Consider the following 14,010-nt stretch of genomic DNA (forward strand, 5'->3'; position numbering starts at 1 on the left):
AGGTGACAAACTATGGCCTGTGGGGCAAATTCAGCTGCTGCCTGTTCTTGTAAATAATGTTTTAGTGGAACAGTCACATCGATTTATTTATGTATTGTCTATGGTTGTGCAATAACAGAAGAATTGAGTAATTTTGACAGAAGCCATATGGTCCTCAAAGCTGAAAATATTTATTATCTGGGCCTTTACAAAAAAAATTTGCCAACTCCTACTACAGACTATCAAAACTTCAGCAGTTTAAAAAAATCTTTAGTAACTCAGTAAATTATTTTTCTGTTATCAAGGAAACGATAATATTTAGACCTCCAGAAAAAGACCTTTCAAATTCAAATGTTTGCCTAATCCAACATGACACTATAAAAATGAATAGCTAATGGTAAACACCTAGGATCTTGGACAAAACCACAATTAATTTGTTAGACTTGAGTTTTCCAAAAGCCACCTTTTAATATCTCAGGTAGATTATTTGAGGAGTGTGATTTTTCTCTTTTTAAAAATGTGATTATGAGGGTACCTGGCTAGCTCAGTCGATAGAGCATGGGGTTCTTGATCTTAGAGTCATGAGTTCAAGCTCCACATTGGGAGTGGGGCTTACTTTAAAAAAAAAAAAAGATTTATTCATTTATTTGAGAGAGAGAGAGAGAGAGCGAGCAGGAGGGGCACAGGGAGAGGGAGAAAGAATCTAAAGAAGACTCATACTGAGCACAGAGTCTGATGCGGGGCTTGATCTCACCACCCTGAGATCACTACCTGAGCTGAAGTCAAGAGTTGGACGCTCAACCAACTGTGCCACCCAGGTGCCCCAAGACTGGAGCTTACTTTAACAAAAATGATTATGAAATTACCAGACAGAAATTTATGGTAATTTTACTTTTAGACAATCCTGTTTGATCCAAAAACATGGCAGTGATATATAAAATACAAAGAGAAAATCAAATATACATAATCAGGATCAAAAGGACAATAACATTGGGATACCTGGGTGGCTCAGTCAGTTAAGTGTCCGACTCTTAATTTTGGCTTGGGTCATGATCTCGGGAATGTGAAGTAGAGTCCTGCATGGGGCTCCGTGCTGGGCATGGAGTGTGCTTAAGATTCTCTCTCCCCTCGCCCCCTGTCCCTTCCCCCCTGCCCTCTCTTAAAAAACAAACAAAAAAGACAATAACATTGTTAAGGACTAGAAATAAAGAAGAAACAGATATGCAAAACTCATTCAAAATAAAAATGATTATCAAACTAGGGAAGTTTGATAAAGTTTATTTAATAAAATAATGGTTAAACTTTAGAAGTATTCCAGTAAGAGTCAAGAAGAAGACAAATATTTTTTACATTCATTTCTATTAAACATTGTAATAGATTTTTGAGATAACAAAACAAGTGATAAAAAACAAATAAGCACAGTTGACCCTTGAGCAACATGGAGGTTAGGGGCACCAACCCCACGCAGTTGTAAATCCATGTGTAACTTCTGACTCCCCAAAAGCTTAACTATTAATAACCTACTAATGACTGGAAGCCTTACTAATAATATAAACAGTCAATTTAACATATTTTGAATGTTATATATATTATATACTGTATTCCTACAATAAAGTAGGAATGTTCTTAACATAATCATCAGGAAGAGAAAATATATTTATAATACTGTACTGTATTTATTGAAAAAAATCTGCATATAAGCAGACAGACCTGTGAAGTTCAAACCCATGTTGTTCAAGGGTTAACTGTATAAATACTAGAAAGAAAGACACAGTTTGCTTTTCAGGAGATAATTATTTGCAAAGAAATTCTATAGGAACTAGAAAAACAAACACCCATGAAATATAGAAGTTAATTCACCAAAATTGTTAGAAACAAGATCAGCATATAAAAGTAAATAACATTCCTATTCTCCATTAGAATATTAGAATACCCAATCAATTATAGCAACAAAAACCATAAAGTACCTAGATATAAATCTAACAGAAGCAATACAAAACCTTTTTTTGGAAAATAACAAAATATTATCAAACAACATAAAACCCTAAATATGAAAAACAAACCCTAAAGCTTCAATTTTTTTTTTAAAAGGGGAGACTATTTTAGGACCTTGGAGTAAGAAAGACTTTCCTAAATAATTAGACAAAAATTGCACAACCATAAGGGAAAATATTGGTAAATTTGACAAGTTAGAAGAAAGCAAGACTATACAGAAAACTACTATAAATGAAGTGAAAACAAAACAAAATGAAACAAACAAGTCACAGACCTGAAGAGAATATTTGCAAGACACATAACCAACAAAGGATTTGCATCCAAAATACATTAACCAAACAAAACAAAACTCCTACACACCGATCGAAAAGGGACAGTTTAGTAAAGGAATGAACACGGAATATAAACAGAAAATTCACAGAAACAGAAATGTAAGTACCCAATAAACTTATGAAAAGGGGTTCACCCTAATAAGAAACTAGAAATAAGCAAAGCAAAATAAGAGATTATGTCACACCAATCAGATTAGGAAAAATCTTAAAGTGCTTTAATACCAAGTGTCAGTAAGGTTTAATTAACACAGTGGAAGTTCTTACACACTTCTGGGAGGCACGTAAGTTGGAACAACTGCTTTGGAGAGCAATTTGGCAATAGCCAATAAAAAAGAAAAGACTCCTTTCCCTTGATTCAGCCATTCAATTTCTAGACATACACTCCAGAACTACTCAGGTGTAAGTATACGAAGAGATTTGCACTTAAATAATGTTCACTGAATCATTGTAAGAGCAAAAGAGTTGGAAGAATTCCAAATAGCTCAACAACTGGAGAATAAATAGTGGTCACAATTGAAGTAGTTATTAAATAAATTAATAAAAACATGTTTAAAGCTTCATAATGAGGAGGAAGAGTTGCATAATATGTGTGGTATAAAATGCATTAATATGAACTTTGAAAAGTACAAAGAAACATAAATATTACTTATTGATACATTTTGTATAAGTAAGGACATTAAGGCATGCTTGGAAATGAAAAACATAAATTTAGAATAACAGTTACTCTGGGAAGATAGGGAGTCAAGTAGGGGTACTGTATCTTCAACTGTATCTCAAAGTTTTGTCATTTTTAATCTCATATGTATTGATTATTGTATGCCAGACATTCTTCCAAGATCTTTATATGAATTAACATATTTAAAACTCATAAAAACTCGATGAGATATTATTACACTAATTTTACATTTGAGAAACTGAAGCACAGAGAGGTTAAGTAATTTACCCAGAGCCATACCACAAGGAACTTACTTAGGTAATAGAACAGGGATTGCATCCCGGGAGTATCACTGTAAAGTCTGGACCCTTAACCGCCATACACAGAGCCCTGATAGCATGTGAATATGGGAAAATTCGGACATTTGATAGAGCTCGAGTACATGGTGTTTTTTAAAATTGTATCACACTGTAATAATTTTATTACACTATAAACATTTTAGTTTGGAAAAAAACATGTAAATACCTTAAAAGGTTCATGTGTCTAAGAATAGGGCTTCCCAATCATTCAATCTAATTCCAATTATTTTTACCCAATAAAAATAACATTAATAGGGGTGCCTGGGTGGCTCAGTCGTTAAGCGTCTGTCTTGGGCTCAGGTCATGATCCCAAGGTCATGGGATCGAGGCCCGCACTGGGCTCCCTGCTCAGCGGGAAGCCTGCTTCTCCCTCTCCCACTCCCCCTGCTTGTGTTGCCTCTCTTGCTGTGTCTCTCTGTGTCAAATAAATAAATGAAATCTTTAAAAAATAGTAACATTAATAAAAATAATAGTAGATAATTTTTCAACCTTCTTTTTCTCTATAAGCATCCATTTTTTGGTCTTCAAAATATTCCTAAGCAAAATTTCTTAAAAATAGGACTCAACAGTACCATAATGTAGAAACCAAATCTGACCATTACTTCTTCATGAAGGGAAGCCATTAAGCTATTTATGTATTTACATTATCTTAATCACTACCATGGCATTCTGAATGAATTCTCTGCCGGAAAGTGCCAGATCAGCTGAGAGGGGGCTTTTGTGCTTAGGGAATTATAGATATATTCAGGAATAGAGAAAGCAAAAAAGGAAACTGCCCAGGTAAATTTTGGTTTGTAGTAACATTTGCTTCCCCTGTACAAAAAGCTATTTCACCCTATTTTGGGGCTCTCTTACAAACAACTAAGATGTAAATGTCCTACTTGCATGAGATCTTTGTAGAGATAAACAGACATTCCTGACTCTGTTGGTGAGAGTCTGAGTTTTAAAGGGTGACAATGAGTGGCCCAAAAAGACATTATAGATGACCAGCAGATCCCTAAAGGCAAAAAGCAAAAAAGGTGGAATGAAAATCCAACAACAACTGCTGGAGCTGACAAAAAAAAAAAAAAAAAAAAAAATATTGTGAATAAATCAAGTTTGCTTCCACATCTGCCTTTGCTCTTCTCCCCAGGATCCATGTATACCTTTTATTCTTAAAGAACTTTTTTCTAGGTTAACCATCAACAGATCCACGTCTAAAGAATATGCTGTTATTCTTGATCCAAAAAAAAAAAAAAAAGAATTTCATAGCCCTAAATTCTAGCCTCAAAACCCAAACAGTAAAGCACCAGACAATGATAAAAGAAGAGATAATGCCAAGACTGGGGCTCAGGAGGGGCTCAGGAGGCCCCCCCAGGTCTATTCGTGTCCCACCCAGTACCACGGTAGGCACCAGGGTGATTTTGACCATTAATCTTGTCCTATAGGATTGAATAAAGACTCGGTGGGGGAAAGCAGCAATGATAGAAAAGCAAATGATGCCCTAGCTCTATCTATAAATCCAAAGGAGGCAAAGATCTGAAGGTTAAATGTATTAGGATGCTTTTGCTTCCTACAGCCACATAGGAAAAGCACTTTGCTAACTTTTCAGTTACCTGAGCCTTATTTGTTCATTTGTTTTGAGAATAGAATAAATGTGATAAGCTTTTGTTATATGTCATGGAACTAAAGCCAAACTGAACCTCATTACTGTGACATCTTACTTGTACATGCTACTTCATGTTGTCATTATTATTTTTTGATATTACGGGATAATCTCTTCTCATTCCTATGGAAAGTGAGAGTAAAAGCAACTTTAGGAAACATTATTTTTATTGATTCGTTAAATATGATCCATACGAAAATATGGAAACTGCTATGCAAATGCTGATTAAAAATAAAACCTTTAGCCCTCTCTTCTTCCCCCATTGCCACCCTAAATCCATCCCAGTGGCCTAGGTAATATATTTGACACCCAAACTGGGTCATCTTTTTTTTTTTTTAAAGATTTATTTATTTATTTTAGAGAGGTGAGGAGGGGCAGAAGGAGAGGGAGAGAATCTCCAGCAGACGCCCTGCTGAGCGTGAAGCCCCATGAAGGGCCCCATCTCACGATCTCATGACCCTGAAATCATTACCCTTCACAACCCTAAAATCATGACCCCAACAGAAGTCAAGAGTCAGAGGCTCAACTGACTGAGCCACCCAGGCGCCCCACAAACACGGGTCATTTTTAAAATACCCTTTTCTCTGTACAACGAAGTTATTTTCAATAATAATCATGAAATAATACAAATACTTTCTCATATGAAACAAAATTTGTACTTATTGACATAAATGATACAGTTTGCATTTATTCTTTCAGTGTTTTCAGGTTTAAACATGAATGGTCACATAGAATGACAGAATTGAAATAACTAGTTCTGTTTCTTCTTTATAATCTTCCTGTGCTACATATTGATTTCAAATCAACTGTTTAAATGCAGGAATATATACATGAATATATGAAGTAGCACCAGGATGGAGAGGGGATGCTGAACTAAAGGCATATAGCCGAGTCCCCATGTATGGGGGATGAGAGCAACTGTTCAACAAATTCACTTCCATGCACAGTGCAATGTTCATTAAAGAATAAGTAATAAAAAATATCGAAGAGTACCCACACTAATTATTTAGCACTCGAATAAAGGATTTTTTTCAGAGAGGAGTTTTTAGCCTTAATGTTACTTAGAATTGCTGCCATGTGGTGATTTCAACAAAAAAGCAGGCCAACTTTTGGTCAGTTTCATTATTGTTTTTAAATCTCTACAGCCAATTCACCTCATTATTGCCAGCAGGCAGGTGAGCTGCTCCCACTGTGCTAGCCTTGGTAAGCCACTGGCCTGTCCTGTTTAGAAATCTGGAGCCTGTTTAGAAATTCTGGAGCCACTCCCCGGAAAACCAGAGCCCTGGACAGCAGTTGCTGCCCAGAGACTTGTCATGACCGGCTGTGTCTTCACTCTGGCTTCCATACCTCCTCTCTTTCTTCACTCCCATCTTTCTAATGCATGAACATGGAAATGCCTGCTTGGTAGGAAAGTTTAACCTCCCAAACTGCTTGTTTTTGGGGTGAAGGGATAGAAACAACCTTCATCACACCAAGCCAGGTGCGGAGACAAATCTGTAAAGAGGGTCAAAGGATTATGTGGGAGAATCGCTGCTCTAGAAAATAAATGGCTAGAACTGAAATCTGATTAAAGAATATGCTCTTCTTCACCCCAGTAATGACTGGATAAAGTCATTTGAAAGTCTGACAATTTCAAGCAGATAAAAATAGTGCTATATGGGAAGGAGCGAACATTTATTGAGCACCTACGGTGTATGAGCACTCACTATGTATAAGCACCTACTTACTTTATGTCCTTTAATCCTCAATGACGTCACTTCTATTCTATATTATAAATGTTTTCAAGGTTAGAAGAGGGAGTAGACACACAAAGCTAGGGTGAACAGTGTGGGAAAATGAGCTTTTGTTAAGGATTCATTATGTGCTAGGCACTGAGCAACTTGCTTTAAATACATGTGCTCACTTTAAATACATTCGCAAAAAGCCTTGCAAAATACATATTATTATTCTCAGAGAACAGAGGATGAAACTTAGCTCAGAGTTAATGATACTCAAACTCACTTCACCCCACATAAATATAAAGTGAACTAGTAAGATTCAAACCCAAGACTTATCTGTATCCCCCCATAAAACCAGCCTAAGTTACTAGCATATGCCTTTTCCTGTGGAAGTAAGCACTGGCCCAAGGCACTAAAAATAAATCAGGCCAGACCTAATCAAAGTCAAGTTCAGAGTCTGAAATAAATTTAATAAATCCTGTGTCCTGATTATAAGAATTGGTGTCTGTGGGGAAAGTGTGATGTATGCTGGCTGCAGACAAATCCTTTCGCTATCCTAGCCCCGTAAATGAAGTGGAACGAGGCAGGCATGTTTAGAAGAGAAAGAATGATGTTGACAAACTGGCAAGAACTGGTGCAGTTATTACACCCAAGCTTTAGTTTGTGCTCCCCCCTTCCCCCCCCCCCCCAGAGAATCAAGCACAGACTGGAGGATTCCAGTGCAAATAGTTTATATGGGAGGTGACCCAGGACATACTGGCAGCGAAGTGGGCAAGCAGGATAGCAAAGAAGAGGCAGTATTTGAAGAGCCCATTCAGGATTTCTCTAACAGTGGTTGATGTGGTCAATGGGATAGAAAAGACTGGTAAATCCCATGGTTATGTGCTCCTTGTTGTATCTCCTTTCTCATAAAGTGGGTCCATTCATCCAAGGCAATATTACAGGTGATTCCACTGCTCTCAGAAAGCAGTGCTGGATGAGGCATTGTGGAGAGGAAAGAAAAACCTAGAATATGTATGAATTCCTGCCCTCCAGGGTGAGCAAGGCCTCAATGTAATCAACTTGTCACCAAGTGCAATGTGCCCTGTCTTCAAAATCTGAAAGGGCTTATCAAATACTGTGCTTGTGAGTAGTAGCAGGTGCAAGGTGTAACGCCAGACAACTGGACCTCCAAAATTTCACTACATAGCCTTCCTCTTATCTCTGAAGGGTTTATCTTCTATCTTTTACGACCATAAGCATGAATGTTTCTTACCAGGGCATCTGTAGTATTTGCCCCTTCCTGCTTTCCAGGTTGAATTAATAATGTCATCAATATGGTGGATCAGCATGATGTTTGGGGGAATGTCCAGAGGATCAAGTTTCCTTTAGACTGCCCTGTGAAAGAGAGCAGAACAGTTAATGAAACCCCAGGACAAGACCGTCAATGGGTACTCATGTCAATTTTAAGTGAATGCAAGCTTCTGGTTCTCCTTGCTACTGAAATTGAAAGAACTCAATCACCAGATCAGTAGTAGCACTATTTGTTCTACGAGATGGTACATCTGCATGAGTGCAGAGACTGGGATTGATACTTGGTTAAGCTTACAAGTCTTTTGTCACCTACCATGATGTGCCTGTTTTTATCAAGAGTGAGACTGATGAATTAAATAGGGATATAATGAGGCTCCTTTAAGTCTTTAAGGATGACTCTACTCCCTGCCACTTCTCTCAGGGCACAGCTTTGCTTCCGATATCCTCTTTTGGCCTGGAGGAAAGTGGAAGATTCAAAGGCTTCCACTTGGCCTTTCCTATCATTAGAGTTCTTAGCTCACAGATCAGAGAATAAATTTGAGGTTTCTTCTGACTACTAAATATACCAAATTTAGTTTTTCACTCAAGGTGTAGGGAGACGACCCAGGAGGGTCTGTAGACACATTAGACCCACAGTCATACAGACTTGGGCCAGGAATCCATTTATCATCTGACTTCTGTACAACTCCTCCATCCTCTCTCCTGCCCTGCCCCACCAAAAAGATGGTGTTTTAGGTACCCTGGTATAAGTTTCATTCAAATGCTATAACCAGGAGTCCTAAAAGGATTTGAGTACTTCCTTTTACCCCAGTGTTCGGGACCCTTTGAGAAAAAACTGGGGAAACTGTTCCTGATGCCTCCTAAATGTTTCAGAGTTTTTCCTAAAGGAACATAGCCTCCCATTCAATTGGTTTGAGAGCTGGCTAGGTCTGTAAACTGGGCAAAGAGTCAAAATTTTCCATTGCAGGGGCACCTGGGTGGCATAGTCAATAAGCGTCCAACTCTTGGTTTGGGCTCAGGTCGTGATCTCAAGGTTGTGAGATTGAGCCCGGCATCAGGCTCCATGCTCAGTGCAGAATCTGCTTGGGACTCTCTCTCTCTCTCTCCTTCTGCCCCTCCCCCCTCTCTTTCTCTCTCTCTCTCTCTCATAAATAAATCTTTAATTTTTTTCTATTACAGTAGCAAAAATCACCCATGCTTGATCATTTTTGGTTACATTGGTCAAATAGCACTCTCAGTGGCTGCTCATTCATCTTGTTCCTTTGAATACCACATTCTGTTGGCCATTGCTACAGATCCCTGCTGTTCAGAATCCTGGCTGCTATTCCAGCCCTGTTGCCCTTTTCAAAATCCCATCCCCCTTGCCTGTGATGGCAAAGTACAGTTACCTGGCAACTGCTCTTCTGAAATCTTTCCATCTCCTGTGACCCTAGGGAACCCAGTTCCATAGTGGCGTTCCCTATCATCAACATTGGCCAGTGGGATGAGTTGTCAGATTTAGCAAAAAACAAAAAACACATGCAACAGATGCCCAGTTAAATTTGACTTTCAGAAAAACAGTGAATAATTTCTCGGCAAAAGTACACCCAAATATTGCACCCCGTGTTTTCTCTGGCAGCCCTGCCTACAGAAGAGCAGTGAAGTCTTTACTGCTTTAGAAAAAGGAGTGTCCTTGGACCTTCCCAATAGATAGAAGCAGTTGGTGGGATCTCGGGTCTTACATAACATTTGTTCTAGTATTTGTTCCAGCTTTCTGAGCCTTTTGAACCCTCCTTCAATATATTGCCAAGGAAGTTCTGCCATCTTCACCTTATGTATATTTTCCATTGTTTTCTCCGAGCTGGAAAGAGGCATCTCCACCATACAAGTAATCCTTGCCAGGACATTAAATCCTCTGTTGTGGGAGAGTACTCCCATAGCAATAAACTCTCTCTTATCCGGTCTTATATTCCATTCCTCACCACAGTACAGCATCCCCAAGATTCCTTCCCAAACATGTTCTTCTGGTTCATCCTGGGCATTTTAGTTAGATCCTGTGGTTCTTTTAATAAATTTTCTCCCACAGTAGGTCATGCTGTGATGAGGCCCTAGTTTTAGTACAGAAACAGAAAAAAAAAAAGGTGGGGACAGATCTGGAGGAAGATTATATCATCTTGGAAGTCATCTGCCTCTGCATAGTCTTCACACAAGGGAGGGCTCCAGTTTTCTAGCAAGGGGGAATGTGCCGCTTCTCTCAGCATAGAGGGTTCAGGGGACTCTGTGCTGCAAGGTGCTCAAGTGTATCCTCTAAATGTCCCCATCCCTGGTCTCAAGGTCCCAACCATCTTTTACCAGAGTTCTGATTTTACTGTAGAAGGCCATGAATTGAGTTTCTGGGTGATACAACTACTTTCTCTATCAGATCCTGGCTTGATTTTTCGACACAAGCTACCCTCCAATTGCAGGAGATAAAAGATCCCTCGAAACACTGCCAGAAAGACTTCCTAGATTTCTCCAGGCCTTGAGATGATAGGTGTGTGAACTAAAGCTTCCTTCATTATTTCACTTAAACTTAATAATAATCAACTAATGTCATAATCTATAATTATCACTATCCCTTTTTCTCTTAGAGTGTTAGATATTTTATAAGCCAGTTCATCCCCTTGAATTTGTATTTCATGCCACAGGTGGAGTCTTAGTCACGGTGGTGCTATGGCACACCGGAAGTTACTACCCAACTTCTAGTACCAACTGTCTTATTTTGGATTCCTCCAGAAGCAAACCCTGCAACGAACATTAGAGTGCAAGTACTTTATTTAGGAAGTGATATCAGGAACTCTGAGAAGAAATGAAGGAGAGAAAAAAAGGAAGGTAGCCAACAAAGGACGCATTAGCAGACAAGTTACCACCTTGAGCTATATAGCTTCATTTCAGAACTCAGGCCTCAGGGTTACCTACTGAGGGGCTAGGGAGCTGGAATACTGATTCAGCAACCCTCTTCAGTGGTTGATTGGGGGCTGCTCTAGACACAGAGGAAGCCCTAATTCTCCAGCCCTTGTGGTCTGCCCCACTATGAAGCACAGCAGCGATGACAGCAGTTGGGAGTTGGCTCACCATGAAGCAGCGATGCCTGAGGAGAGAGGTGTGGCCAGGAAGTGCATCCTCCATACAGTGTTAACGAATTTTCAAAGACTTGACTTATCCAGTAGATCCTGTTCTGTCTGGAGACTGATGTGTATATATTTTTAATTTAAAAAAAATATTTACTTTTTTGGGGCACCTGGGGGGCTCAGTCATTAATCGTTTGCCTTCGGCTCAGGTCATGATCCCAGGGTCCTGGGATCGAGTCCCAAATCAAGCTCCCTGCTTAGTAGGGAGCCTGCTTCTCCCTCTCCCACTCCCTTTGCTTGTGTTCCCTCACTCACTGTGTGTCTCTCTGTCAAATAAATAAATAAAATCTTTAAAAAATATATTTACATTTTTATACCAAATCTATTCATATGGTTCAAATATAAACATAACAAAATTTAAATGGGGACACAGAAATATCTCCTTTCATTTCTCTCTTCAGACACCTATTTTCTACCTAATCCCTCAGGGGAACCACTGTTACTGGTTTCATAGTTTCAAATATACTCTTCCAGAGATTATATTAAATATAAAAATATATTCTTCCTCCTTCCCCTCTTTGTACATAAATGGTAAAAAAGAAAAGAAAAGAAAGGAAGGAAGGAAGGAAGGAAGGAAGGAAGGAAGGAAGGAAGGAAGGAAGGAAGAAAGAAAGAAAGAAAGAAAGAAAAGAAAGAAAGAAAGAAAGAAAGAAAGAAAGAAAGAAAGAAAGAAAGAAAAAAAGAAAGAAAGAAAGAAAGAAAGAAAGAAAGAAAGAAAAAAAGAAAACCAATATACATTATCCTCTACCATGTTTTTTTTTTACCCAACAACATGGTGGTGATTTTTTCCTATCAGTACATCAGTATATCAGATGCATAGCAATCCAATGTATAGTTAGTGGGACATAATGCATGTAAGGAATTTACTAAAAATGAGCATTCAGTTTTCCATCATTTGTTATTACCAAGATTCTTCTGTGAATAACTTTAAAGACAAGTCTTTTCACATATGTGAAAGTATATCCACATGCGTGACTATCCTATAAAATAAATTTCTAGAAGTAGAACTGGTGTGTCAAAGGCTGGATGCATTTTTAATTTTGATGGCTGTTGCCAAATTGTGCTTCCAAGAGCCTTAATGAACTAGAGCTCTCTAAAATTTGAATGAGTTTCCCATTACTCCTCCTTTCTGTAGGGAAATCTTTAACTTCTCTAAACTGGTGGGACAAGTGAGTTAACACTTCCAGAAAATATCCTTAGTCTGTAAAATACCTGACGACATTTTGAAATTGTCAGTGGCATTTTTTAAGCTAAAGAACTGTCCAAGGCAAAAATTAAAATAATTTAGAAGCTACTGTGCATAAATAATTGGTAAGATACTTGGAAAAAAATCCTATTTTTAGAAGATGAAATATGGAAAAATTTGGCAGCTTTTTCTTAAAAACAAAGGAAGCCCATCTTGGCATCTTTGTTCTGACAGATAATGTAATCGTTTCGTGGGATAAAATCATCTGTGTGACCCTCACATTTTAAACATCAATAATAAATACCTCAATTGGTAACCATTCTGAACAAACCCATTCCTTAATCAGTATCTGAGTCTGAGTTTAACAAGAACAACAAAATCGTTTGCTACTTTGTTGTTGCCAAAGAATTGTTTTCCACAAACTTACACATTCCAGAAGTTTCTCTTTGCGATGCTGTGGACATCATTGTCAGAATCTATCAAAAAGCATGTGGAAAAGGAAACTTTAAACTGCATTTTCTTTGATTTAGACAAGTCACCCTTACTATCCACTTCTGTTGGAAAAAAAATTAATTTCTTACACACTCCTCAGGCTGAAAAGAGAGTCTATAGCATGTACACCAAAATCCTTCTTTTCCACCTGCAAGATTGATTAATCTATAGCATAAAAAATGTAAATCTTTGGGGATCTTGTCACTTTTATGGTCTGTAGCAGATGAATTCAAGCAGCATTTCAATACTGCTTGGGCCTCTGGCCCCAAAATAATATAGCCATGTCACCAGGGGAAAGTCTGTGGGAACCTGCTGTGCTGTAATAGTTTACAGATTCATAAAAAGTATTGATCAAGTTTCCTCTCCTGTAGTTCTAAATAGAGTATTAAAGGATTTTGTCTTCTAGGCTATAGCAGCCCAATAATGCTCAACAGAGCAATGAACAAACACATGAAAATCAAATACAACCAACAAACACAAAAGCATCTGGCTTTGTGTTTAACTCAACTATCATCAAGTTAATGGCGCAGTCATGTAAAGCCTCTCCTTTTAATTAAATAATTAGCCCTTTTCTGATGGACAGCTTTATGCTTGGCCACACTGGCTGTTTGTAGAAAGCAGAGCTAGCAGGCATATCGTGGCAGAATAATTTGTACAGCTTCAGAATGATTTCAAAATCATCTACCCACTTCCTTTTGGGTTATAATCTCCTGTCTGTTTTCCTAAGTTTTCACTGGAGCATTGGGTATTGCAATATTGATATTTCAACCCTCTCCTAATTCTCAGGTTCAAAGATTAGACAACTCTGAAACCATATTTTCTGAAACAGACTTTCAACAGATCCCAGTAAGGTTTAATTTTTTTTTTTTGAATTGTGCCTATGGATTTGTTTCTTTAAGTCATGCAATATAGCTTTTACCATCAACCAAAAGTTCATTTCTAATGTTATTTCTCCTTAGCCAACTGCCCTTTTAGTTTTAGATTTTTCAAAAATTTTTATTGAGATATAATTGACATATAGCATTATATTAATTCAGGTGTGCAACAGACTAATTCATTATATGCAGCTATTGTGAAATGATCAGCACAATAAGTATAGTTAACATCCATCACCATATGTAGTTACAAAAATTTTTCTTGTGATGAAAACTTAATTTACTCTTAGCAACTTTCAAATATACTATACAGTATTATTAATTGTAGTCAT

General features: G+C 37.9%; 1 long non-coding RNA gene across 1 annotated transcript in view; it reads right to left on the reverse strand.

Annotated features, from left to right (window-relative positions):
• The window catches only part of LOC141373746 (uncharacterized), an 88,858-nt gene that overhangs the window by 52,556 nt on the left and 22,292 nt on the right, over positions 1 to 14,010 (reverse strand). The window contains exon 6 of the long non-coding RNA XR_012380064.1: positions 7,939 to 8,060. This is a non-coding gene — a long non-coding RNA (uncharacterized lncRNA). The remainder of the gene's footprint in view (positions 1 to 7,938; positions 8,061 to 14,010) is intronic.

Source organism: Callorhinus ursinus, unplaced genomic scaffold (genome assembly GCF_003265705.2).
Source record: "Callorhinus ursinus isolate GAN/ISIS: 27379988/994484 unplaced genomic scaffold, GSC_fseal_2.0 scaffold11, whole genome shotgun sequence".
In the NCBI taxonomy this organism is placed as follows: Eukaryota; Metazoa; Chordata; class Mammalia; order Carnivora; family Otariidae; genus Callorhinus; species Callorhinus ursinus.